Below are 20,350 nucleotides of genomic sequence, written 5' to 3'. Positions count from 1 at the left end.
ATGACTTGTGCAAAAAACAAAAGAATTTAAAAAACAAACAAAAAAACGGCGGTGCAAACAAAGTTCCACACTTGGGTGTAAATCCAGGCTCAAATAATTTATCACTGTGACCACCAGGTGGCAGCAAAACATATTTTATTCAGGTAGGCGAAAGGCTCTTTAAGTCATCTGATTAGTGCGTGTTTAGGAGTCACTTACTGTATGCCTGTTGTTGTTGTTGTTGTTGTTGTTGTTGTAACAAAGCCTCTGCACTTTAGCTTTAATTGTGTTAAGGTGAGAGTGTTTGATATGTTTCACTGTGTACTGTGTTCAGGAACACACACGCACACATATCAACACACCATCCTATGATTTCTAACAAACTTAAGATGTCTTCTATGAACCAAAGTTAGTGTCACACAACAGATGGTTAAATGAATGTATTTTTTTGTGTATGTGCAGCTTGTGCTTAATAAAAATACCAGCTTCATTCAAATGGTGGCTGCGCTGCACACCATACATATTTTATATTTTACGGTCAGCTCTTTCACGCAGAAAGACGACATTTATATCACAAAAGACAGTATTAGAAGTCTGAGATAGAAGATGTTAGTATGAACCTTTGCCAGCTGAATTGGAGAAACCCAAACTGCTTGTGGATCCTCAGTATGGGCTCAGAAAACTGCAAAAAATTGCAGATGTTAAATAAAAAATCAATATTGGCCCTGTTTTTTTTTGTTTTTGTTTTTGTTTTTTTTTTGGTGTGTGTGTGTTTTTTGTCCCCCAGACCAAAGATGGGAGCCAAAATTTCCCACTTGCAACTTGCGGGTGCTTATTGCAAAAGTGTGTGGGCAAATATAACTAAAGTTTCAGAGCCGAGAATATCACTCGCAGTTTAATGCTTTGAATCCCGTCTTCAGAAGAAGCACGTTCCCTCTGTTTTTCGAGCTGATTTAATTTGGGCGACAACAAATCTTTTCCACTCATTTACAAACCTGAATTTCCCTCGCTGTGTTCTCTGTGTAGCTAACTTCATTTCGCAGGCTCCAAATCTTATCGACTATTATTTGAACCCATGTGAAGAAGCTGCAGGTGTATAATAAAGTGAAACCCTCCCTCCGGTGTGAAGAGCCTCGCTTGACTGTTTGCTTTGCTGTGCAAAGGCGACCCGTGGCCTTCTGAAACTGTCCGGGGACATTTACAGAGGATTGCAGCATTATCAGCAACTCCAGCTGTGACACAGACGCTGTGACCTGCTGAGAAAGGAATCACAATGGCATGCCTTATAAAGAGAACAAAAACTGTACATTTCTACATATCACATCAATCTACGGACTGTTTCTAAAGTAGATTGAAGTCAGATAAATGCAGAGTGCTTAAGATGTTAGATTATAATGCTGTAGCTCAATAGGCAGCGTGTGCATGCAATAATGTGCGACTGGTTTCACTGGTTTCCCAGCAAGCCGTGACTCATTTTGGTTTTGGTTTGCACTGTCCCTTCTGCCTCGTAGATGACGAATGAGCTTAGTCAAAAAATGGCGTTTTCATGCCTTTTCATTTAACTTTGGCAAAAAACAAACAAACAATAACATTCACGAATGTAAAAGAGAGATGGCAATACGTTTACCTGCATTGCTCTTTTTTTCTTTTCCTTGTTTTCATGTTTAGAGACATTGCCAATAATTGGTGTCTATTATGCCATCAAAAGTGCATATAAAAATGAGATGATGGAGCCATTATGGAAACAGCCATCAAGAGGTTTTGAAAGCTATTTAAAAAAAAAAAATGTTGTGGCTCAGGGATACACAGAATTACCCAGACAAGAATGGACTGAAAGTAATTATGGATAAACGCCGTTCACGATGTCTCGAGCCATTTGACAAGTTAAAGTGGTTGTTTGGTCTCTCGGGGACTTCAACAGCTGTTTGACAAGTATAACGTGTAGCACGGGGTCCTAGATACGACACAACACACATCCCCAAAGTAAGAGATGTACTCAAAGTGAAGTGTTTCTGTTGCCTGGTGATTCACATGGAATATAGTGCAATTTGTATCTCATGTATTATGGAGACATACACCAGACGAGGCAAGAATAAGAGGCATAATCCGGGGTTTCGTTCAAGCCGATGATTTTGCAGTGCAATCGTGCTTTTGAAACGCATCTTAAAGCATTTACAAAACACTGTTGGATGGACTGTGCTTGGCTAACATCATGACAAATTGTATATTCAAAATGTTATGGTTTTGTATTCTTTAACTATGAAATCATTAACAATATTTTTGTCAGAACTAGAACTGATTCTGTTTTAGTCTTTGGGTCACTGTTAAGCCACTATTTATGGAAGAAATAAAAACTATCGAGAACAATGTAAAATATATAAAGAAATTATTATCTACTGTAACAAGATGCCAGAAATCAATAAACTTCTATGCCGTGCTACTATTGTGCTAACTTTTCTCCATTTTTTTCTTTCATTTTTGACGAGAAAAAGCTGGAAATTTCACATTCTGCCAGAGAATGTGGAAGTGGACAGGGAAAAAAATGTTTTTGAAAGATGATGGGTCAGTGTGTTACTTGGACCACAATGAGATTATAGCACTATAGGATGGTATGTTATCGTGTTACTTGGATCACAATGAGATTATAGCACTATAGGATGGTATATTATTAGGATCCAGTTCACAGGTGGCACAATTTTCACCAATCTTGAGAAAAAAAATAGACCAAGGCTCGCAGGAGTAAACTATTTATTGTACTTTTAATGTTTACAATATTTTGTCCATTATAGCCAATCAAAACTGGTGGAGGCCACGTCTTAGAAACACAATGGTCTGCAAAAAACAAATTTGGTACTTGGACTCCGGTCTGAGAAAGCTCAAAAAGCACTTCTGCATCTTTTGTTGCATGTGACCAATAGAAGAAATGCAATAAGCAAACATGTTTATTGGCTAATATATCAATATAGCTCATGTTACTGCCAAGAATTGGTTTGAATGGTTTTTCTGGTAGATTTTTATTATTTCCAACTGGCTTCTTTTAAATGATAGATCATATAAAATGACACATGTAATTGCATTTTTATTGCTAAGCTAGCAAGCTTGTTAGCTTACTATTTTAACTGCTGAAGGTGAATTTTAGCGCAGAAAAAAGAGGAAATGTAATCATTTTTTAAACTTTTACTGTATTCTTTGTTAAAACAAAACAAGGCTGCATACAGTGAACACAGCTTCACCATGTGAAGAAATCTAATAGTTACACGACAGCTGTTGTAGCCATGTGGGGAGGGATTTAGCAACTGGTCAATTACTGAAACCCAAGTGACACGCTGCAAACGTGGGGGGGTTGGAGGCTGAAGTAGCATCCTGGGGCAACTGCCTAGGTGGCAATTCAGTATTTGATGGACAGAGATTACTTAAGAGAGAAGAAATGTGTGCTGCTAGCATCATTCCCAAAAGTTTAAATTGCAACCAACATTCCCAATCCTGGTAGTATGAGCTTAAAAATAAATGAAAAAAGCAAAAACAAAGTGACTTTTCATCTGAGGAATGGTACATTTACATTTGTGTGTGCCAGGTCTACTTCTGAATATTTAGCACTCAGTTTTCCAGCAGAAAAAAAGTCCTCCTGACCAAGCTGCAGATGTGTGGGCAACTCGTGCAGTTAAACAAGATAAGATACAAGCGCGATGACCTTCTCTAAATCTGTGAAGGATAAAAACAACTTAATTTTTAATATGTTTCTGAATTGTAGGAAGCACAGCCGCAGTAGTCTCCTTATTTTTCACTCCGCAAATCGAGTAACTGTCAGAATCATTCTGAGCTTTCCGGCCAGCAGGCTTTGTTTTGGAGACAGAGAGTTGAGATCGACTGGAATAAAAGTTTCTCCAAAAGGACCCAATTTCAAAGGGTTGTTTTCAACTTTGGAGGCATACTTTTGATACTTTACAAAGTTAGCAAACTTGGGTTATCGCACCAGGTGTTTTTAGCAGAAGTCCTTTCTCCCGCTCTCACCACTGTAATATAACTTTAATACTTCAAATGGAGCTCAACAGCTGGGTCAGAGGGGCTCTGATTACATTGGTGACCTTCTCACACCAGAAGATACTTGAAGATTTGTAGCCTTAAATGCTGTTAACTTTATCTGACCTGATTACTTCTAAACCCCACTTGTCTCCTATTGTTTATCAGGTACCATCATTACATTCACCAGTTTGCTATTTTTACTGTGCCATACTGTATATATCATTAGGGAATAAATCTCATAAGTAAATGACAGCAGCCCTGAGCACGCAGGCACCAGCTAAGCCTCCAGCCATTAAAACACGACCATCTTCTTCAGTTAAAACTATTTTTAGAACATGTTTAGTGTGAGTGATTTTTAATGGACGCTTGAGGAGAAAATGGGATTAGAGTTTAGATTGCAGCTCACAAACTCCAGTGTAAACATTTTGTGCAAGGTAAGTGCTAACGGAAACCTACACTTCATTTAAAGGGATTATCAAAGATGACTTAATTTTGCAACCTATATACCTCAAACATACACTCACCGGCCACAGCATTAGCTATACCTGCTAAACTGCTTCTTAATGCAAATATGTAATCAGCAAACATCATGGCTCAGTGTGCATTTAGACATGTAGACATGGTTAAGAAAACCTCCTGAAGTTCAACATGAGCATGAGAATGGGGGAAAATAAGGTGATTTAAGTGACTTTGAATGTGGCACAGTTGTTGGTGTCACACAGGCTGATCTAAGTATTTCAGAAACTGCAGAAACAACAACATCTCAGGTTTACAAAGAAGGTAATGGTCTGATAACAATGAAATAAGATGTTTTGTTGATGCTAGACCTGACAAGAAGGCAACAGCAACTCAAATAACTGTTCCTTACAATCAAGGTATGCAGAAGAGCATCTCTTAATGCATAACACATGACACCTTGAAGCAGATGGGCCAAGGCAGCAGAAGACCACAGTGGGTTGGCAAAATTGGTGAACAGAAGACTGGAAAAACATTTCCTGGTCGGATGAATCTTGAGTTAAGCTGCAGTACAGTTGATCAAAGGTTACACCTTGCTAAGTACTAGGAAGGTGTACCTAATAAACTGGCCAGTGAGCATATAAATAGGTGCATTGTTTTATCCTAACAACACCACTGTTTGTATGTTATGTTACCTTGTTATTAGTGCTACTCAGTGAATATAAAAAACTGATTACACTCTACAAAATGTTGTAAAATAAGAAAAGTTGAATCATCCCAGTCAGTTATAGTCAGATATAGTCAGATTTAGGCTTTATTACCACTAACATGTCAGCTTAGAGGGGTATTTATCTCTAAATCACACAACAAATCCTCCTCCCACATCGACGTATTTCTCTATCTTGAGCTCTCTGGATTCAAAAGCAGAGCTCTCCACAGGGTTGCAATAACATCAAGTGTTTTATCAGAAGAAACTCTGCACAGTGACGAACTATGACAAGACTTCTGTGAGAAATCGTCTGGGCGGAGATCGGTTGCGAGAGAACGTTGTAAAGGCACAGTGTGAATGGGATGAGTGGTAGTCTGGTGAAGCCTAATTATTTAACCTCACTTTGTAAATTACAATGCAGATATCACACCTTAGATAGATTGAACAGTTGTGTTGAGAATAAATTATAGTTCATGCCGGAAGATTGATTAGGCTATGCTGCGTGTGCGCGTGGCGAGCGCGCGTTCCCTGCCGTGTGTGTATGTGTGGATATTTGCACAAGCCACGGCTGATGCTGTCATTAAATAGCCCCCTGGCCCCGCTCCTGAATTTGTTTATTCTGCACTGGGCATGGGAGTAGGTGGCAAACAGATGGGCATCCATGAATTATGGAAATTATGGGCTTTGATTAACCACCACACACTCTGCTGGATAAAAGTAACTCCAGGGTTGCCAAGTTATGTGGTGCAGTGGGCTGTGCCGTCAGTCACTCAGCAGCGTGATGGACCTGATGCTTGATTGATGTTGTTTACTGTTCAGTGTTTAAAAGAACATAAAGTAAAACGGACGCTTTGTTCATACTATGCTTCCTGTTAGGTTTTGTCCAAGGGAAAATGCACTTCCAAATTTTGATGGTTTCAATCCTTTGCTGGAGCTTTGCAGGCACTTTTTGGTGGAATTGGGTACCTAACTTTGGTGGAAAAATCGGATATGTGTGCAGAAAATGTGAGGATGTACAAGAAGAAGTTCACTGCTAACAGTTAACCTGTGTTTCTCTTGTCAAAAACAAGTTGTGGTTTTATGGAACTTTGTTATAACACTACACTATGTCCGCCAAATTATTAGAATGATTTTTTTTTTTTTAAAAATTATTATTATTATTATTATTATTATTATAGGTTTTGGGGGGAAATGCATTTGTTGCTGAAACAGAAGATTTAAACCTCTCCCATAAGCACCGTAAATAACACCTTGTTTAGATTTACATACTAGACAAAGCCAGACGCACTTTCAAATGATAATCACACAAAAAACTACATCATTTTTATTTTTATTTTTTTTAATTTGTTGGTTTGCTTTATGTATTTATTTATTTTTGACACATAAAATAAGCTGGTTTTATTGTTGAGTCGTGGAGCTGCTGGTTGACAAACACTTTGCTCCACTTGGCTCGGGCAGAGCCAGGCTAGCTGTCTCCCTCCAGTGTTTGTGGATATGAGCTAACTGTCCACTGCTTCCAGCTTCATAATGTACAAACACGAAAGTGGCATGGAGCCTGCTGTATGAATCGAAAATGCACGTTTCCCAAAATGTTGAACTATTCCTTGAAGTGCAGGGTTCAACCACTTTAAATTCACTGCTAGATCCAGACTTACTTTCTGGTCAAATTATATTGATTTATGCAGGTTATTAACGGTCCTGTGGGCTCTGTTCTGGGAGTATACTATGAATATAAGAAGTATTTGGCTCTTGGTTCTCCTTAGCACCATAATTCATCCTTTAAGGATGAGTGTTCAGTAGCATGCTGCCTGATAATTAATCATGCAGACTGTATGATAATCGTTTAATTCTTACGTTTTTACAGAGTTAGATTTGGAGCGTTAAATCAAAACTCTTTTAAACAGTATTTGATTTGTTTGAAACCGCTCGCAATTATCTCAGCTTTCTCTGCAACAGCCCCGCTTTAGCATCTGATACCCCAGCCCCTCACCCACTACTGCACACACATGCACGCCACCACACCATCATCAGCTGTTCATATACACACCACTGTCCCCATCTCTCAACTTTCACAAATGAAGAGAGACAGCCTTATCCCGGAACCAACACGGAAAAGCAATTAAAAAGGAATTAAGGGTGTGCAGGGAGAAATTGGATATGATATCCAATGCCTATTGTAAATGTCAACGTTATTACTGTGTTGTTGTTTCCCATTCCTTTAGCCGCCTTGGCCGTTTTCAAGAGTGACAGTCCATAGTCTGGTGGGCTTAATGAAGCCGTCTCAGCAGCCAGGGTCTTGGTATGTAAGGTGAAGAGTGCTGCTTATCCTCTTCTGCAGCTCTCATTAAGATCAGTTTTGCAGCCCCCCTTCTCCTCTGTCTCTTTCCTCAAGCTCATGTCTACGAAACTTATTTAACACTGTCGCCCTGATGCTCTGTAAATTGTAAGTATTTTGGTTTATCTAATTGTGTTTTCAGCTCAGATTAAACCAGAATAAGAGACTGCCTTAGGAAATAGGATTTTTCTTTAATCAAACAAAGCTGAACAAACACCCAGAAAAAGCCCCCCCCCCCCCCCCCACCAAAACTTCTCATCCATTTAAAAAAATAACTAGTCGGAATGTCACATTAGATCACCGGACGCTCATCTGTTCCTAAAGAAAAAGAGTAAAAGAGATGAATCTATCAACTTATTATCCATTGAATTATTGGATTAAGGGGCTTTAAGGCATTTCTAAAGTACTTATAAACCCAGATCTGTTATATCTTGGTTATTTTGAGACAACTAGTAGTTTCTACACCCATGAACCATCCAAAGCATGTTAATCAAACCAGAAACTTTTTATGCCATGACAATGTGTTAACCAAGAGGTAGTGTAGTATATCATGAAGCTTATTATTATAAGCTTCATGAAGCTTAGTATTATTATTAACCAATACTATCCATGACAGATTTGCTGGACTTTGACCCAGGTACTATAGGTGAGCTCTAATGTCACTAATTCTTTAATTTACGAATTTGAATATAATGTTTTGCTAATATAAGTATTTGAAATTATTAATAACTAACTGAAGTTCCTTCCTGTTCTTTTTATTTATATAAGTAATCTCTCTTATGTGGATACATTTTTAATTCTTTACTTAATTTGAATCATTTCTAATCGAAAAGCATATTTCAAAATTATGGAAATATGTCAGCTTTTCAATGTCATTCTTGCACTTTTGTTTTTTTTGTGTGTGCTGATTTTAGGTATTATATGTGTGTCTTTGGGAACATATCTCTACAATGACCTGACATATCAGAAGAGAAATGTCAGACTGTTATTATAGGAGTTCACACGCTTGGTAAAGTATCAAAGACATTGCCAGCATGCGCTCTGAGCACTTATTACATTTGTTCAATTCAATTCAATTCAATTCAATTGTATTTATATAGCACCAAATCACAACAGTAGTCGCCTCAAGGTGCTTTATATTGTATAGTAGATCGTACAATAATAGATACAGAGAAAAACCCAACGATTATATGACCCCCTATGAGCAAGCACTTTGGTGACAGTGAGAAGGAAAAACTTCCTTTTAACAGGAAGAAACCTCCAGCAGAACCAGGCTCAGAGAGGGGGGGGGGGGGGCCATCTGCTGCGACCGGTTGTGGTGAGAGAAGGAAGACAGGATAAAGACATGCTGTGGAAGAGAGACAGAGATTAATAACAGATATGATTAAATGCAGAGAGGTCTATTAACACATAGTGAGTGAGAAAGGTGACTGGAAAGGAAAAACTCAATGTTAAATGTTGTATTTGGATATACTGTGCTGTATTTTTCCACCTGTAGAGCAGCCATTTACTCAGTCAAATGGAAATTTTCTCGTAAATTGGATTTTCAAGACATTAGTTTCCAGGTGGTTCCTGCTGACAGCTGTCCAAGCCACCGCTGAAAATATTCAGATAGCACAGAGTGAAAGGAATTTCCCAGAGATCCGGGATACCTAAGGTGAACACAGATGGCTGTATTACTGTAATATGGGAATGTCCTGTTTTATCAGACTTTAATTTCCCAGAGGGACTTTTATTTTACACCTTGTGGCTTTGCCTTGAATGAATTGCCATTTCTGAGTAATGCCCCAATTGAGATTCCTTATAATATATATATATATATATATATATATATATATATATATATATATATATATATATATATATATATATATATATATATATATATATATATATATATCCTAGGAGGGTTTTCGCTGGCTCCTTTTCAGCCTTCTTCAACTTCATGCAGACATTCACTCAGTGCAGCCACAGTCTGCTGCTGCTGGCCAAAGAGCAGCTCCACTGGAGCGATTTGGGGTTTAAGTGGCTTCCTCAAGGGCACCACAGTGGTGTTTGCCGAGGGTGTTGAGAGTATTGCTCATTCATTTTCCACACCTAGACATCCCTGAGATTATCTGCTCTGAAATCTTCTATTGCAAGTTCAAGTAAGAAGAAGAATTCCTTCCAGTATCTGTGATTATGACGCGCATAACCAAACCAAGAAGGTGTGTGTGTGTGTACATATGCACACACGTCTCAGCTTCCTTTGTTCTCACACTCCAGTCTTACAGTCTGTCGTGTGTGTCCCACTTCATCCTGCCGTATAATGGAAGTGGATGACAGCCTCATCTGAAGTCAAGAGATGAAAGACATCATTTACAAGTTGGTGTCTGCTCTCCCTCTGTGCTCCATTTTTCACACACATGTGTGCACACACCCTATGCAGCAGCAGACCACGGCATCTCTAATACGCGATGATATCAAAGAATGAACATTTTCAGTCTCTGTCACATATTCAGTGACATTTTGTTACTGTGGTCGCTTTAAATCAACGTGAATCCTTCGTAAAACTATTTTTATTGATTTTATTTATGTTTTTTTTTTTTACTTTTCTGTTGCAGTTAATTCTTAATTGTAAATCTCCAGCATGAAAGCCAAATGTACTAACTGGGTGTAAAGACAGATGCTCTAATAACTCAAGTTGGCACAAGCTGAGTTACACCTTTTAATAGAACATAGAAGTCCACACTGCCATTAAATAGTTGCTCCAGAGGTGTTAATATAATATAGATGCTCTATATTTATACTGTTTTGCTGTAGCTTTTTATAACAGATTCATAAATTTCCTAAAGATGGGATTTAACATTTTAGCTGAGTGAGGACAGTCTTTATATTTTGCTATAAAATTCCCATACTGACATATTAGTAATGCAATATCTGAGATTCTTTTGAACTTTCCCAATCAAGTTTCCTTCAAAGAACTTTACTTGGATGTTGGGGACAGTGACTACTCAGCTACCTAACCTCCAATTAATTGCTTGCATATTAAGAGTCTTTAAGTCATTGCACAGTGTATGTGCAATAGTGATACTGGTGATCTCTTGCAGTTGTGCAAAAAATGGCATATAAAACTGGTGCCTCCTTTTCAGGAGCATATATTAGGATGAGTTGGTTGGAGTGGGTGGGTATAATGGAGTGTCACCCTGGTGATAAAGAAAAAGAAGGTGAAGCTTTTTGCATGTTTAAAGTTGTTGGTGGGAAAGGATGCATTTCAGTTTAAACCAAGAGATTTTGCTAAACCAAACCACATTAAACCTAAATCCAACCAAAAAGCAACTGAAAACGGCTCTATGCCCATATTCCAACCATCCATCCATCTTTCTCTGCTTATCCAATTCAAGGTTGGATGAGGAAGAAAGGCGGGGTACCCCCTGGACAATTTACACTGAAATTACAAGGAAATGATTAAGAATTTGCAAATTTGCATGCATTTGCTCATTGCTTGCTTCCAGCAGATACAGTGCACACTGTATAGTAAACAACAATGACACATGCTCATCGTTCACCTCTTGCCTCTTTGTTTCTAAAGCCTGGGAAAGAAACCTTGAAACAATTTCTTTCTTCCAATTACAAGAAACATAACCTGCCAGGTCTCATTGTGTTACCGTAATATCTGCTGCTACATTTCTCTGCATCCTACTGTACCCTCTGGCGTGCACAAACGCCATTAGAGGTTAGAGTAGAACCTGCACTGGCGTCAACCCTCTGCACCTTGTCTTGATGCCCTTGAGCAGTAATTGGTTGAATCCCCCCAGAATCTGACTTGAGGGCACAGAAATCCGCAGCTCCCCAATCAGCCGGCTGTCAATCATTCTGCCAACTAAACTAAAGCCGGGGATAACTAACAGGCTGAGATTGGAATTTAGAGTTAGAGAGACATAAATCTTTCCGACAACTTTGTGCTTGGCCAGGTAGCACTCTTAGAGGCAGAGGTATCACCAAATTAGATGATACGGATGTTGCCAACATGGTCGTTAGGGGAAAGCCCAACAGATAATTTTTTTTTCACAGTAAGTGGGTTTGCAATTTTCTTTTTACAAATATGTAAAGGTGACAACAACAAGACAGCCGAAGTAAGACTGAATGGGCATTTAGCTCCAATAGGGAGGCCTAAACATTTACATAAACACTTCATTTTCAGCTCCGTCTCAGCCTTTTTGGTATAGAGCACACACACACACACACACACACATATATATATATATATATATATATATATATATATATATACCAAATACATTATTAAAACGTTGCTGCCAATTAATAGAAATCAAACTCTAACTTTGTGTTACATGTTTTTGAACTTTCTCCACCAGCCATTAAAATAAAAAGTGTCCTGATTTAAAAGAAACCAAACATATCTGATACATTCAGTAGCCACATTCTTATTTACACCTTGTTACTAACAGGCTGGACCCCTAGTACCTTGAGAGCTGCCTTAATTCTTCATGTCATAGATTTAACAAGGTGTTGGAAACATTCCTCTGAGATTTTGGTCCATATTGACATGACAGCATCAAACACTTGATGCAGATTTGGTGGCAGCAACTATAATGTGAATTTCCTGTCCCACCGCCTCCCAAAGGTGCTCTGTTGGATTGAGATCTCGACTGGAAGCAATTTGAGTACAGCGAACTCACTGCCATGTTCAAGACACCAGTGTGAAATGATCTGAGCTTTTTGACATGGTGAGTTATTCTTCTGGAAACAGCCATCAGAATATGGGTACACTGTGGTTATAAAGGGATGGCCAATACCCAGGTGGGCTATGGCATGCTCATTTGGTACTAATGGCTCCACTGTACCAAGAAAATCTCCCCCAGACTAGTGCGCCAATTCAATTCAGTTTTATTTATATAGCGCCACATCACAACAGCAGTCGCCACAAGGTGCTTTATATTGTACAGTAGATCGTACAATAATAGATACAGAGAAAAACCCAACAATCATATGACCCCCTATGAGCAAGCACTTTGGCGACAGTGGGAAGGAAAAACTCCCTTTTAACAGGAAGAAAACCTCTGGCAGAACCAGACTCAGGGAGGGGCGGGGCCATCTGCTACGACCGGTTGGGGTGAGAGAAGGAAAACAGGATAAAAACATGCTGTGGAAGAGAGACAGAGGTTAATAACAGATATGATTAAATGCAGAGAGGTCTATTAACACATAGTGAGTGAGAAAGGTGACTGGAAAGGAAAAACTCAATGCATCATGGAAATCCTCCGGCAGCCAACGTCTATTGCAGCATAACTAAGGGAGGATTCAGGGTCACCTGGTCCAGCCCTAAATATATGCTTTACCAAAGAGGAAAGTTTTAAGCCTAATCTTGAAAGTAGAGCTAGTGTCTGTCTCCTGAATCCAAACTGGAAGCTGGTTCCACAGAGGAGGGGCCTGAAAACTGAAGGCTCTCCCTCCCATTCTACTTTTAAATACTCTAGGAACAACAAGTAGGCCTGCAGTGCGAGAGCAAAGTGCTCTAATAGGGTGATATGGTACTACAAGGTCATTAAGATAAGATGGGGCCTGATTATTTAACACCTTGTATGTGAGGAGCAGGATTTTGAATTCAATTATAGATTTAACAGGAAGCCAATGAAGGGAAGCCAAAACGGGAGAAATATGCTCTCTCATTCTAGTCCCTGTTAGTACTCTTGCTGCAGCATTTTGGATTAGCTGAAGGCTTTTCAGGGAGTTTTTAGGACTTCCTGATAATAATGAATTACAGTCGTCCAGCCTAGAAGTAATAAATGCATGATCTAGTTTTTCAGCGTCACTCTGAGACAGGATATTTCTAATTTTAGAGATGTTGCGCAAATGGAAGAAAGCAGTCTCACATACTTGTTTAATATGTGCATTGAAGGACATGTCTTGGTCAAAAATGACTCCAAGGTTCCTCACAGCGTTACTGGAGGCCAAGGTAATGCCATCTAGAGTAAGAATCTGGTTAGATACCATATTTCTAAGATTTTCAGGGCCGAGTACAATAACCTCAGTTTTATCTGAATTAAGAAGCAGAAAGTTAGCGGCCATCCAGGTCTTTATGTCTTTAAGACATTCCTGCAGTTTAACTAATTGGTGTGTGTTACCTGGCTTCATGGACAGAAGGGGGAGCCACTCACTACTACCATTGAACAACTGATACAAAGCAAGATGGAGTCATGCTTTTATGTTGTTCATGCCAAATTCTGACCTTACCATCCAAATAAAGCAACATTTTTCCAAATTTTGATGTTGCCTCAGTTTCCTGTTCTTCGTTATAAAGGAGTGGAACAGAACATTCAAAGTGACTTGAATCACCTATCTTCCCCATTCGGATGCTTTAGAACTTCAGTAAAATGGCCTGGTAAATGGCCTGTATTTGTATAGCGCTTTACTAGTCCCTAAGGACCCCAAAGCGCTTTACATATCCAGTCATCCACCCATTCACACACACATTCACACACTGGTGATGGCAAGCTACATTGTAGCCACAGCCACCCTGGGGCGCACTGACAGAGGCGAGGCTGCCGGACACTGGCGCCACCACCAGTAGGCAACGGGTGAAGTGTCTTACCCAAGGACACAACGACCGAGACTGTCCAAGCTGGGGCTCAAACCGGCAACCTTCTGATTACAAGGCGAACTCCCAACTCTTGAGCCACAATCGCCATGTGGAACATGTCTACATATGTATTTCCACCGAGCTGCTGCCATATGATTGGCTAATTAGATATTTGTGTTAACAAGCAGTTAACAGGCATACCTGATTAAGTGGTCAGTGAACGTATATAGCACCCTCAGATCATAAACTACTTATTCTTAAAATAAATATGCTATCAACAAATGCTTAAGCCCTCTACTCTCAAGGGAACTTTGAATATGCTTAATAACAAAGAGTTTGTTTTAAAGGAAAAACGTATTGTTTTCATTATATCGTCATAAAGATTCTTGATAATAATCCAAACAGTAATGAAACAAAGACTTGTTATAAATGGTTGTGAATTCAGGTATCTGGCTTAACATTAGCTAATATTATCTATACCCTATGAGGTAATTGTCAACAAGCAAGATATTACCAACATACCCCAGATATTTTCCCTTTTGTTTTTTCTGCCGACACACTCACAGTTATGCTTTCTAAATGAAAGTGTGGATAAACATGTAATTTATTTTTACAAAAGGGTGAGAAAAAAAGGGGGTTTTCTCTTCTTTTTTTTTTAAATTTCTGGTTGGCTGTTTGTTAAAGGACGATATGCTCCAAAGTGGTAGCATAATAACCAGCTCTGCTTTTCAAACCAGTAATAAAGTGTAATTTATTTTCTTTTTGTGTTCAAAGTGCTGGTTTCCCTTGAGGAAAACAGCAGCAGAAAAACTGTGCTGTAAAAAAAAAAGCATCATGTAAGCTATAAAGTTTCACCTTTGATCTCCGTGACCCTTAGCATCCTGCCAGCAGAAGTATCCTTTTAATCACAGCTCTAAATCTGTTCTGGGTCCATGAGTGGCTGACCCTGCCACCTGACCTTCGTCGTGGGGGGAGGCAGGCATTAACACAGCAGCTCGGGGATCGATAGAGAATTAGAAGATTCACAAGCCATATTGCTTCTGCTCCTTGATCACACAGGAAGGATGGCAGTTGACAGTAATCCCTTTCAATTGTTATTAATCCTGCAAAATGACAATCTGCAGCGACACAATCTTCTCTTATCCCTCTTGGGGACATTCACTGATGTTTGTAAAGTAAACAATAGTAATTATAGCACACATATACTTGTGTATTTGTGCTATTTGCACAGATTTGTTAAGCATTTGTCCCTGCAATGAGCAGAATCACAGTAAAGAAGACAGTGGAAGCTGTGTGTTTTAATAAGGATGCGTCTCTGTTTTATTACTGATAGGTAATAAACTACTCCCCTTTTATATTAGCAGTTGGGGCCAAGCTGCAACATCCAGGGTAAAAAATGATGTGGAACTGGCAGAAATTGCGGATCTTACAGTGGCCACTTAAAGCTGAATCTAAAAGCACTGTTATTCCAGTGAAGTCCAGTTTTAACAGTTTTAACATTACTTATAAAAAAAAATGTGTTTACAGCATGGTAAAAAAAACAAAAAACAACTTTAATTACAAATTCTTTTTTTTTTAATTAACTCATCCATTTGGATAATATAGTTAAGAGTGTGGCCCTCTGATTGACAGGTGTCCTGAAACAGGCAGCTGGAGTCATTAAACTCCTCAGCGTTTGAGGTGCTGGTCCTTCTGAAAGTAACACCTGAGTGGTACAGCCCATCTAAGCAGTCTGATTTTTTTTTCTCTTTCTTGTATTTTACTGGTCTGTTACCGAGGACTAATTAGCATATATGTGTCTCTGGCTTTGGTCCTCATGGAGTTCATGAATGCAGCTTGCTGACCATGCCTGTTAGCGCTAGCTGATAAATTATCCTGCCACTTTTTTTTCCATGTAAGGTCACTTCTGGCTCCACAAAACCAAAATGGGAGGCACTAGAAACACGAACATTAAGGCTTCAAAACGCAAAGTGACAGTGGCTGCATTTGTTTTACAATCTAAAACATAAAGCACAGTTAAACATTAACGTACACCTTTCTACACCATCCAGTCTCCAGAAATTTGCAGGCAATGTGCAAGTGACTTAAATGTGCATTCTTTGTATTGGCCAGCAGGGGGTGATTCCTGGTTCGCCTAAAAAGCTCTGATTGGAATGATGTAGATGTCTGCTGAGGTTTTGAAGACTAACTATGTAATGTTAACTTGTCCCCCATTGTGGATGTGTGACAACCATGGTGACAATATAGGATTAAGTGAATAAGGCCTAGAGATGAGCCCACAACTATCACAACCATGAGGATGAATATATATTCCCTGACCAGTTGTGAGTGGTCGCTAGTTTGATGACGGTGACTGGGAAAAGGACTGAGAAAGCCCCAGCCAGGCCTACAGCACCTGATTTCACCCAGTGAGAGCCAGAAATTTATTTTAAACAGAGTTAAGTCTATTTTGTAAATAATGGTCCCATTTAGAGAAAAAAGTCAATAGCATCAGGGTACACTTTAGGGCCTGGTCCCCGTATGAGCATACAGTCTCCTCAATCAGAGGCTTGTCATGCCCAGTTGAAAAATTCAGAGGTGACAAGGGGCAGCATTTTTGACTAGAGGCCTAAAAACACCAGTCATCATGGCAGCCCTAATGGGCTTACTTCACCAATGCTCCAGTTGCAAATGACCGAGAAAAGTATGACCTGTTTCTACAAAATTCTCCCTTAACTTTTGCACAGTCACAGAAAGTAGTGACTCAGCATCTATATTTATATTAAGTCTGTGATCCAGTAGAAACTTGGATATTTTTCGTCCAGTCTGCACAACATTTCATGGCAGTCCATCTTGCTGACACATTTCACTGCAAACCAGAAATGTTAACTTCATTTTTGAGCAACGGGAAAAGTTAGTGGATAACCAAACCAGATTTGTCGTTACAGCGACACAAATGTCCAAAAAAGCCAGCAAAAATATTGATGTGCCACGAGTTAGCCCTGCTATACTACATCGATAGCATGGCTAAAACTCTAGTTTAGTTTTCTCACATTTAGTCTGCATGGTGTACATAATTTTATTCTGACATTCAAGTGGGTTCACACTATCTCTCCCTGGCATCATGCGGTAAACCCCTGCTGAGCACCTCTCCCATTAAAATTCAGATGGATCAACCCTCCCATAATTCATTTCTGCTCTGGTGGGAGCATTGTGACAGAGAACAAGTGGCCATCTAGATGTTTGATGAGCATGATAATTATTTTAGCCATATGCCAAGGCTTTGCAAAGCACCTGATCAGAACCCAACATCAGGCGGAGATGGACTCGAGGCAAAGACACTGTTTGCCATTGACAAACTCTCTTTATTGACATTCTCTTAATTCATTATTTGCTCCTTTATCTCTCTCGCTATTTGCCAGTTTTTTGGGGATGTTCTTTTTTCCAATCTTTTTCATCTTGGCCATTACTTCAACCTCTCACGCCCGCACCCTGCTCACAGTTCCCTCTCTCACCCCCAGCCCCCACCTCCACCCCCATCCCGTTCACTTGATTATGTCGAGCCAGAGTCGGGGAAAGTGTCACTATGGAAACAGGGGCCGAGGCAGCGAAGGGCTGTCGATGTGAGAGAGGGGAAAAGGAGACAAAAAAGACTAAGAACTGGTCGGTGCTGAGGAATCCAGGAGTGGTCTTCAGATGCAGATATTCAAATAAAAAGCAGGGAGCAAATGATTCTTTGTATTTTTGATGTGGAAAATCCAGATGCAAATCTTTGTTGGATTTTTTTAATTCTTTGTGCAATAAGTACCAACCTTTCTTATTTCAGTCCACTACTTTAGCAGTTTCTCTTCACAGTCAGACATTCTCGAATCCTTAAATATCCCCTCAACCAATTTTTAATCCTCCCCTGTCTCTTCTGGGATTGATTTCCCTTATTAAAAAGATACCGATCAATAAATGATAAAGTCATTCACCAATGTTACACTGGAGCATCAATAAAATATGGAGTTGAATTGATTAAAAGATATGTTGATGGGCAGAAAATGAATGAAAAATGTTGTTCCTGAAATCTATCCTTTCTTTGGTGAATACTGCAAATTAAATATATTTGATTGACTGGATAGTTTTTTAAAATTGTGTAAAGTTTGATTCAGGGGAACCATAGTGCCTTTTTTAAAAACATTTTTATTAGTTAGTTTTAAGCATTAGTCCGTTCTTAAATAATCAGATTGTTAAAATCAGCCTCATGAGTTTCAGAAATTGGATTTTCTTAACCTTGGAGTACAGAAAACTCACCTTAGCCGATGAGTTTTGGATGCAATTTCAGTTCCAAGGCAACATACTTTGCAGCAAAGCTGAAAGTAATGATAAAAGCCTTGATTTCTTTTGTCACCCTTGAGTTTGAGGGTGGTGTAGGAGAAAGGAAAGACAGAAAGGAGCAGGTTAGAAAAGGGGAGGAGTTGAAAGAGGAGGGGGAAAAGGATGGGGTGGGGGCAGCCGCATGGGCGGGAGGGAGGGGAGGTATGATAGTGAGAGGGGTTGAGACAGTAGCAGAGTGAGCCAGAGGCAGGGAGGAGGCAGCGAAGGAGCAGCTCTCCTCCTGAGCCTCCATCCCAGAGAAGACAGAGAGGGAGAAGACAGAGAGAAGTCGACAGTCCCGCCTCACCGGCGCGTCTCCTTCAGCTCCTGAAGTTAAAACCGAGACATCCGTTGTGAGGTACGTTGCCTCTCACTGCCTCCTTTTGTGCATCACCTCCTTTCATCTTTATCAAAACTGTGAGCCAGCAGCAGCAGTCAGGCGCTGGTGATGTTAAGTAGTGTGTGTGTGTGTGTGTGTGCAGAGATCCTGCCAAGTACAAGGCTTTTTCAGCAGCAGGTTGCTCTCTCTCTCTTTATATGTGTCTATGTGTGTGAGTGAGACTACATGGAGCACAATGGGGTGTGATTTATTATAATGTCAGAGGCGAGTCTGCTGAGATGTAGTTTCTCTTGACATTTGAACACTGATAACACTCCCTTCAATCAGAGTCCTTCTCGGCACACTGTGACCTATTGTCACAAAGGACACCGACAAGAGTTGGTTAGTTTAGAAACTTGACTCTGATGGTGCGTCTGCTTTCATCTTTTCTTCTTTCTACTGGCACACAACTGAGCAAAAACTGGGGGGAAAGGCTTGTTGGCTCTATTTCTTGTGAAGCTTGCTTTAAATGCTATTCTTTTGATAGGCGTTAATCTTTATTGGTTTAAAAGAGTCACGCTGATCATTTTTCACACTTAATTAATATAATGCCATGTTTGATTTGTGCTAAAAAGTAACAACAAAATTCAAAGTGCAAAAAAAAAAACCCCAAAGTGGCAAAACTACATCGTATCTAATGAACCCATCTTTGCTGTAACTCTTTCCCTGACCTAACTCTCTCTTCATTAGTGCCATTAAGGGTGGTCTAATGTTATCAGACACATTGGCTGTATTGATCTGCTGACCCGTTCCCAGTGGAGCAATAGCCCAGACGAGCTCCCAGTCTTAATCTTTTACTGTGCTTTTTATGCAGCGGATACCAGAGGAGAGGGGAGAGTTATTGAGTGCAATAGCGCAGGGATTGTCTTTGTGCAGATGTTATGATGTCATAGTAGCTGGACCTTGTCCTTCCTGGCTGTACAGGAGAACATGTTTTCACATTAATGAACAAAAGGGAACAAAAAAGAAGTCAAACAACAAAAAAAGAGGGGTGGGTGGTAGTTTGAAGATTCATCATGGACCACACAGCCTGTGACATGAGCCTGTGTTTTTGACATTGTGATATGGCAGAAATTGTGCTAAAGGGCTTAATGTGGGATGATGTCATTTATTTTCGGCTGCAAAATGCTGATGCTATTTCACAGCCAGAAGGTGGATTATGCTTTAAAATAGAGCCCCAGTTGATTATTTGTGTGTGTACATTTCTTTTTTCCCAACAAAGCATTCCTGGCTTTAGCAAATAATTCTGTAATCATCATAATTTACCCAGCCTCGCAGTAGCAAATAAGAGCTATTCCCCAAGCTTTGTGCTGCTTTGCTCCAGCTTGCTGTATAATTTAGCGGCTTAGAATCCCTATTTTGTTAGAAGAAGTACCTCATTATTAATTTTCAATGAGCATCATAATGTTCTCTGCGTCATGTCAGCTCAGTTTTAAAATAACACTTTTGTCCTCTATGAGAAGATAGAGTGTGCATTGCATAATACCTGTTGATAAGCCTTAAATAGGAGCGTTTCCCACTAAATAAATAAAATTTTAATTTGCTCAT

The sequence above is a fragment of the Diplotaxodon limnothrissa genome, linkage group LG17 (assembly GCF_057381915.1).
Source record: "Diplotaxodon limnothrissa isolate DT_005_m linkage group LG17, D_limnothrissa_male_GT1.1, whole genome shotgun sequence".
Classification (NCBI taxonomy): Eukaryota; Metazoa; Chordata; class Actinopteri; order Cichliformes; family Cichlidae; genus Diplotaxodon; species Diplotaxodon limnothrissa.
The sequence above is the reverse complement of the archived record's forward strand: the minus strand, read 5'-3'. Positions refer to the sequence as shown.